Raw genomic sequence first — 8,845 nt, forward strand, 5'->3', positions numbered from 1 at the left:
ATATTATCAGCCTAGCCATCTTCAAAACATATGCGAGTTGACTATTAACCTTAATATTGCAACTGCTAGTACCATCCAGCTCCAACGGTATCTTGAATCGTGAGTGTGCCGTGCGTCCATTGGCTAGTAGCAATGCAGCAATCCCAGAAGATGCACATGCCAAAGTGATGAGCCCCTCCCCACGCAATCGAGAGAGCAAGCAATTGTAGAGAAAGGTCTTTCCAGACCCTCCTATACCATCGAGAAAAAAGACCTCACCACCATCTCCATAGACCCTTGCCAAAATCCGATCGAATGCAGCACGTTGACAGTGATTCAAGGACATTTCCATTTGCTGGGCAGTCTGTGCTTCTTTCACACAATCAAACATTCTTTCTTCTTGCAATAAGCCATTTCCAGCTTCTAACAAAGATGTTCTATCTACAACAGGCATTCCGTCAAACTCAGCCAACCTTCGCCCATGTTGTTGAAGAATGTGCTCCAAGTGCAATACAGCCTTCTTTATTGCTAGTTCACGATGACCAATTAAATTCCCCATACTTGATTCCAATATATTAAAAAAATCATCCGAAAGCTCAAGGGAAAATTTTTCCCACAAAAGTCGAGGAGATGTTGGCTCACAAAAAACCAATATTGTCACAAATAGGTGTCTCAGTTGTGCACTATTTTGATAAAACACAGCCTCTTGCATACACACAAACCATTCTTCATCACTCTCCAACAATCCCCGTGCTATGCATGCTGCCTTGAAAGTAGGGTACACTTGGCTGTCAAAAGTACGTAGGTCATCAAAGGACTTGCATCCCGTGCACACATTAAGAAGCATACGCATGAAGTAGAGCTCACCAGCTGAGGGGGAAATATTGTACATCCGACCTATGGTATTCCCCTTTTGTCTTCTAGTCCACCGCTTATTGGTTTTGTTCCAAACCAACTTGTCTGGCAAGTCACCATACAGCAAGTTGCTTGCGTCAGATTGCAACTGATTATAAGTGAACCATTCTGTGAGGGTGGTCTTTTTTGTTCCCTGCCTACAACATTTTGCAAATCATCATCATCTCGAAAGATGACATTATTGCGCATTGGAAGATGAACCTGCAATCTTTGCACATCGGGTTTTTCATCGTGCGTGGCATACTCATAAATCCGCCAACATGCTTCTGATGCTGACACATAACGTGCATCTAAGTAACTACTAATCTCATCAATGCCACCGTCAACTATGTTGTGCAAATGCCCTTGCTCTCCTGCATTATTTACTTGCATCTTGATAATGGCTCTATCATGACCTTTGTACACATATTCATACAAATACTTAACTGCAGTGATTGTGGAGCATATTTCAACATTTATGTGTGCCTTGTACTTCACGGAGAGGAAAGGATTAAATGGCACAATCCAACGATTATCAATCACACCCCCTTTCACTTGTATCTTTCTACCATCATCACGACGCATGTAAACTGGATAGCCATCATTGCCAACAGTAGTCGTCTGTGAGAATCCACGTGGATAATGACGAATGCATTTTCCATCAACCATGCAAGCTGCAGATGGATTTAGTGCGCCACACGGACCATGGACATTACATTGCACAATAATATCATGCAACTCTGGGAACATAGCCTTATCTGGCAACTCCGCACACACTAATCGGTCATAGTGACCGATCTCCACGGGTTTGAAACCACTTTCTAATATCAACAATATGTGTGAGTGTGGCAGACCTCTCTTTTGAAACTCTATGACACTCACATATCCAGCCACCTTCCCAAACAAATTATGTTTTGTAATTGACTGCATCATGTCCTTATGCTTTTGGAAAAACACACGGGCTGTCAAATCTGGACGGTCTTGCGCAGTTTGCCCCGGCAACAATGCTATAGATATTTCAGGCCATTTGGGATTACAGGTGAATGTTATGAATAAATCAGGTTTGCCCCTTTTTCTGACAATTGCCATAGCATCTTGGTATAGCTGACACATATACCGAGGCCCTCTCGTAAAAGAAGAAGGCAACACCACCCTACGCCCTGCAGCATTGCCAAGCACAGTACGTGTCCCATCAGCTGTATTCACCATGTCCATCAACCCTTGATAGACTTCAGCGCGTAGGGAAGCTTGGTTGTTTCGTATCCACACCAACCTGGACTCTTCCATGCTACTGTAGGCATCAACCATGTATTGCTGGAACAATCTACCCCCACGCAAAAGACATGCGTTTGTATCATGTCTCACTTGCAAATGATATGCGTAGTATTGTCTCTGGGTGACACAACTCTGTCCACGTATCTCGTGCAATGGTGTGTGATTAGGAACATCACTATATGGGATATATGGATGCCAACCATCTTCCCCCCGAGGGAACAAAAGAACATACATGAGAGGCATGTATGATCGGTGCAAATTAGATATTCTACGCACAAACCCATTGCGGCTAAAAATCTGAATGTCCCGATTTCCAATATCGAAGTCATCCCCTTGTCTTGGCATGATTGCAGCAACCTCGCTAGCCATAGGAGCCAAGTACTGCCTTGAGGTGGAGCAGCTCTCACAAATAACCATCCTCAGGTTTGTATGTGGATTTGTTCTTAGCACTTGCCCAATAGCCATCAATGCACTGGCATATGGATTGCACTCGTGCATCATCCTCTGCAACAACTCCAAAATGCCTGGATCCAAACCAGGCATCCCATGTAAACGGTGTTCTAGTTCATGATCAGTGTCATACATGTACAACTGTGCAAAACGTGGCATCTCTTGCCTAGCCTCATCGGGCAATAAATTTCCAATCCGATGATACACACTACCATGGACCCGAAAGTTTTGTATACCCCCATTCCCATGGAACATTTGATCAACATGAGCTCCCAATGAAACAAATGCCATGGCACTATTATAAGCCCTAATGTTTTTCTTAAATAGTTTGCTTCTAGCATCATGTCCGTGCAATAGAACTCTCAAAATCTCTGGTGGTTCTTCTAACGGCAACAATGACACACGACCAACTTTGCAACAGTGCTTGCCCACAACTTGATGCATATGCATTCGCGTCTCTTGTTTCCACAGTTGAGCTTGGCAAAAGCTGCATGTATGATCCATGGATCCAAGTGCATGAACAGAAGGAGCATTGAAGACCAGTGGATACAAAGATGGATGCTCTACATTTTCCCTTAACGGAAAAGTATGCAAGATAGAGAGGCTCCCCCCTGCACCCAAAATCACAGCCCTGTTGTGAACAACACGCCTTCGGCCTCTTAAATGAGTAGCATCCCTGCTTGCATCCATTTGAGTAGTTGTACATACTACTGGAGCAGGTTCATGCTCATTACGTACTGCATTACTGCATCCATGTGTCTGATTATGTTGACTGCAAACTCCTACTTCTACACCCATAGATTCCACAGCCACCCTCATCCTTCTAGCACCTTGTGTTTTAGACCTTGTTCTTTGTATAGCATAAGCACGACGGGCCGCCCGCGTTGAATCCAACAATCTTCTCCTATGAGAACGTATTGAATGTAGCCTCCCTTCTATTTGTCTTGCCATCTTCTGTATCCACTCAACCAACTACATAAATATCTATTCCTCAAAGGGAAAAATAGCTTAATCAAAAGACTTATGCATCATCCCTAACCATGACAAAAATTGATGGATCTCAACAAATGTGCCCTAGGAAGAAAATAATTTAGAAAAGCAAGAAGCAAGGTTAATTAGCAAAGCCATCCCTTTCCCATCTATCTAAAATTGAGAGCGGACCATCTATGCATTGAACTCATAGTGTCCCATGACCAAGTTTCAGTGTATCACTATCTTTGGTAAGAGTAATGCTCATATTTTTTCAACATGTGAGCAAAATACAATACCATATGTGCAACCATCATTTGAAACATAAAAACCAAAGCTAACATATCTAAAAAAACTCAAAGTTGACCATCTCAAAAAAGTATAAGCATTGCATCAGCATTTATGCGAATACATGATTCAAAAAAATCACAAATATTTGAGTATATCTTAAATAAAACGAAAATGGGAAGGAACAATAGGCAATTCAAATATTGAATTAAATTAGCTTCCATTGCCATATATATGTCAAATGAAAGTAAATATAATCATTTGCAAAAAACTTGTCTTGCCAAATAACATAAGGGCAACTCAACTACATGAATCCCATAGAAGCATTTGGGATTCCAATACAAAAAGTGACATAAAAGTCTCAGGAGTCAAACTTGTCTTGCCAAATAACATAAGGGCAACCCAAGTACATGAATCCCATAGAAGCATTTGGGATTGCAGTACAAAAGGTGACACAAAAGTCTCAGGAGTCAAACTTGTCTTGCCAAATAACATAAGGGCAACCCAAGTACATGAATCCCATAGAAGCATTTGGGATTCCAGTACAAAAAGTGACATAAAAGTCTCAGGACTCTCTTAATTGTCACGGGTTGCGATCTGCTCTAGTTTACGGCTCATCCTGGTCATCAAAGCAGTTAGCCTATTTAAACCAACTTTGAACATTGACACCTCAGTGGACAGTAGCTGAACTTGTTCTTTCAGCTTATCAACTTGTAGTCTACACCCATTCTCACATACAACTGCCCCTTCTCCACCTCTCCCCAAAATCTGCTGCATCCATTGATTAGAGTCCTTAACGCTATTCTCAATTTGAGAAATCCTTGCAATGAGAGTTCCAGGAAATTCTGCCATGCCCTGCGCTATTACTGCAGCACCATCTGAATGGATTTCTCCCCACAAAGAGCCCAAATATCGTGTGTTCATGGCACATGCATCCTTATTATTCTCGCACATGGCTTGAATGGACTTTAAAAGATTGTAATGACTTGAATGCTCAGTTGCATGGGTTGAAGCTCTCCCCCTTGTAAGTCGTTTCATTATATTAGCAGTGCGACGTTCGCGGCTAGACTTAAAACGCTTTGAAGGCAACTTGGGACCGTGATTTGCTCCATGGGTTGAAGTCTCGGCCCTTGCAAAAACTTGATTTATCACATGAAGGCTATCTGGCTCAGGAAAAGATGACAACACAATGTCAGAAACTGCAGAGCCCTCCACCCTTGCAGCTCGCTTTATTGCTCGAAGGCTTTGTCGCCCATGGAAACTCGACTCCCCAAGATTTGAAACAACGGTAGAAGCCATTTCTAGAGCTGCATCCATAATAAAATACAAAAACCTTTTCAGGTATGTATTGGCTCAATTGTATAATTGGATCACATAGATTCCATAGAATAAACATGAGCAGAAATCAATTGGCATAGGAGGTAGATACCCAAAGATTGTAGCCCATCTCCTCTCAACAAACAATTTGGAATCAAGTTAGATGGATTGAGATATTTGTGAATGAGCTCTTGCCAAGCACTCGTGCAAATATTTTCCGATTCAAAGGCGGTAAGTTGCTTAGAGTGACCAAGGATATGGTGGTAGGAAGTAGAAATCATAGGACATATTAAAAGGAGAAATCGACATGGAGGGCACATGGCCCTAGCGTCTATTTCGAAAATCAAATCCCCCTAACCTCCCCTTGCCATGCATTAGCCTCCTCTACCCAACCCTAAATCTGAGACCTTAATCCTATGATCATCACCAAGAAATCTTACTGCAATCTTATTGTCTACTCATGAAGGTGTATCCAACCACATCATGGACTTATTTCACTTCTGTCCACCATTATATTTTGCTCTGTGTGTGTGTGTGTGTGTGTGTGTGTAGCCCCATCTATCATCCAATCGTCTCACCTCTCGAGCTTAGTTCTCATGGCTATAAAGCACATGACGTGAAACACACTTAATCCTTTACTCTCCTTGAGAAGCAAGGCTAACTTCTGAAAGAGGTTAGATTAGATCACTTAGGGAAGAGGATGTTGGCTTATCTCTAGACATACTGCCAGCTCGATGCTCCTAAGAAAAATACAAATACCTTTAATGATTACTGGTCCAAACACATCATGGCCTTGTCTTATTTCACTTCTGGCCTACCATCATATTTTTTCGTCCCCCCCCCCCCCTCTCTCTCTCTCTCTCTCTCTCTCTCTCTCTCTCTCTTTCTCTCTCTCTCTCTCTCGGTGTAGCCCCACCTATCATCCAATCGCCTCACGTCTCAAGCTTAGTTCTCATGGCTATAGTCCACATGACATGAAACATATTTGATGCTTTACTCTCATTGAGAAGCAAGGCTAGCTTCTCAAAATGAAGGTTAGATTAGATCACTTAGGGTAGAGGGTGCAAGCTTATCTCTAGACATATTGCCAGGTCATCAAGATGCTCCTACGAAAGATACAATCACATTTAATGATTACTGGTCCAACCACATCATGGCATTGTCTTATTTCACTTCTGCCCTACCATTATATTCTTTCATCCCCTCTCTCTCTCTCTCTCTCTCTCTCTGTGTAGCCCCACCTATCATCCAATCACCTCACATCTCGAGCTTAGTTCTCATGGCTATAGTCCACATGACATGAAACATATTTGATGCTTTACTCTCATTGAGAAGCAAGGCTAGCTTCTCAAAACGAAGGTTAGATTAGATCACTTAGGGTAGAGGGTGCAAGCTTATCTCTAGACATATTGCCAAGTAATCAAGATACTCTTAGGAAAGATACAATTACATTTAATGATTACTAATATCCAATCGCCTCACCTCTGGAGGTTACTTCTCATGGCTATAATGCACATGACATGAAACATACATAATCCTTTACTCTCCTTGAGAGGTTGATTAGATCACTTAGGGTCCAACCACATCATCGCCTTGTCTCTAACTAATACACTAACTTAATTCACTTCTGTCCATCAATATATTCCCTCTCTCTCCCTCTCTCTCTCTCTCTCGCCTCTATTATCTTTTAGTTCTTCCGTCTCAATAATATAATCATCTAGAAACTATAAGATCATAATGGTTTGGATGATTTTAAAAATGTAGCTTACATTTAATGATTACTGGTCCAAACACATCATGGCCTTGTCTTATTTCACTTCTGGCCTACCATTATATTTTTTCGCCCCTTCTCTCTCTCTCTCTCTCTCTCTCTCTCTCTCTCTCTCTCTCGGTGTAGCCCCACCTATCATCCAATCACCTCATGTCTCAAGCTTAGTTCTCATGGCTATAGTCCACATGACACGAAACATATTTGTTTGATGCTTTACTCTCATTGAGAAGCAAGGCTAGCTTCTCAAAACGAAGGTTAGATTAGATCACTTAGGGTAGAGGGTGCAAGCTTATCTGTAGACATATTGCCAGGTCATCAAGATGCTACTACGAAAGATATAATCACATTTAATGCTTACTGGTCCAACCACATCATGGCCATGTCTTATTTCACTTCTGTCCTACCATTATATTCTTTCGTCCCCTCTCTCTCTTTCTCTCTCTCTCTCTGTGTGTGTGTAGCCCGACCTATCATCCAATCGCCTCACATCTCGAGCTTAGTTCTCATGGCTATAGTCCACATGACATGAAACATATTTGATGCTTTACTCTCATTGAGAAGCAAGGCTAGCTTCTCAAAACGAAGGTTAGAGATTAGATCACTCAGGGTAGAGGGTGCAAGCTTATCTCTAGACATATTGCCAGGTCATCAAGATGCTCCTAGGAAAGATACAATTACATTTAATGATTACTGATATCCAATTGCCTCACCTCTGGAGGTTACTTCTCATGGGTATAATGCACATGACATGAAACATACATAATCCTTTACTCTCCTCAAGAGGTTGATTAGATCACTTAAGGTCCAACCACATCATCGCCTTGTCTCTAACTAATGTGTCCTAAGGAAGCAAAGAATTCATGAATTATCAGATCGGAATGGTTTCAATGATTTTGAAAATGTAGCTTGTCTTAAACGATGCAAACACACACACACACACACAACGTATCCTAAGGAAGCAAAGAATTCCAAATAGAAAGCAAAGTCAATTGAAAAGCAAGGCTAGCTTCTCAAAAATGAAGGTTAGATTAGATCACTTAGGGTAGACAGTGCAAGCTTATCTCTAGACATATTGCCAGGTCATCAAGATGCCCCTATGAAAGATACAATTACATTTAATGATTACTGGTCCAACCCCATCATCGCCTTGTCTCTAACTAATATACTAACTTAATTCACTTCTGTCCACCATTATATTTTCCCTCTCTCTCTCTCTCCCTCTCTCTCTCTCTCTCTCGCCTCCATAATCTTTTAGTTCTTCTGTCTCAATAATATAATCATCTAGAAACTATAAGATCATAATGGTTTGGATGATTTTAAAAATGTAGCTTCTAAGCTTCTCTCTCTCTCTCTCTCTCTCTCTCTCTCTCTCCTCCATTGTCTTTTTGAAAAAAGATGGTTCTTAGTTCAATTTTCCCCTCCCAAGAATCTAAGCGTCCATGAATTACGATCAGAATGGTTTCATGAATGTAACAGAGAATTCATGAATTATCAGATCGGAATGGTTTCAATAATTTTGAAAATGTTTAAGATGCAAACACACACACACACACACACACACAATGTCAATTGGAAAAAAAGTGATCACCTACCTGGATAAACAAAAGTTGTGGAGAGAAGCTAGTGCTAGTCCAACAATAAATTGAAGCACCTGCAAGAAAAACAACCCCAAAAAAAAGTAAAGCTAAGCGAACTGTACATCTCTCTCTCTCTCTCTCTCTCTCTCTCTCTCTCTCTCTCATAGAAATACGTAATGACATACACCCCCACGTATAAATTAAGCTAATGCCTTACACCTTTATCCCCCCCTCCCCATTTCCTTTATATTTGATTTAATCCATATTCTTTTGTTTTCGACGCATGCAATGAAATAGTCATTGCACCCCTTCGCCTCACTACATG

Source organism: Dipteris shenzhenensis, chromosome 29 (assembly GCF_047967505.1).
Source record: "Dipteris shenzhenensis isolate YYH24624 ecotype China chromosome 29, Dip_SZ_1.0, whole genome shotgun sequence".
NCBI classification, from domain to species: domain Eukaryota; kingdom Viridiplantae; phylum Streptophyta; class Polypodiopsida; order Gleicheniales; family Dipteridaceae; genus Dipteris; species Dipteris shenzhenensis.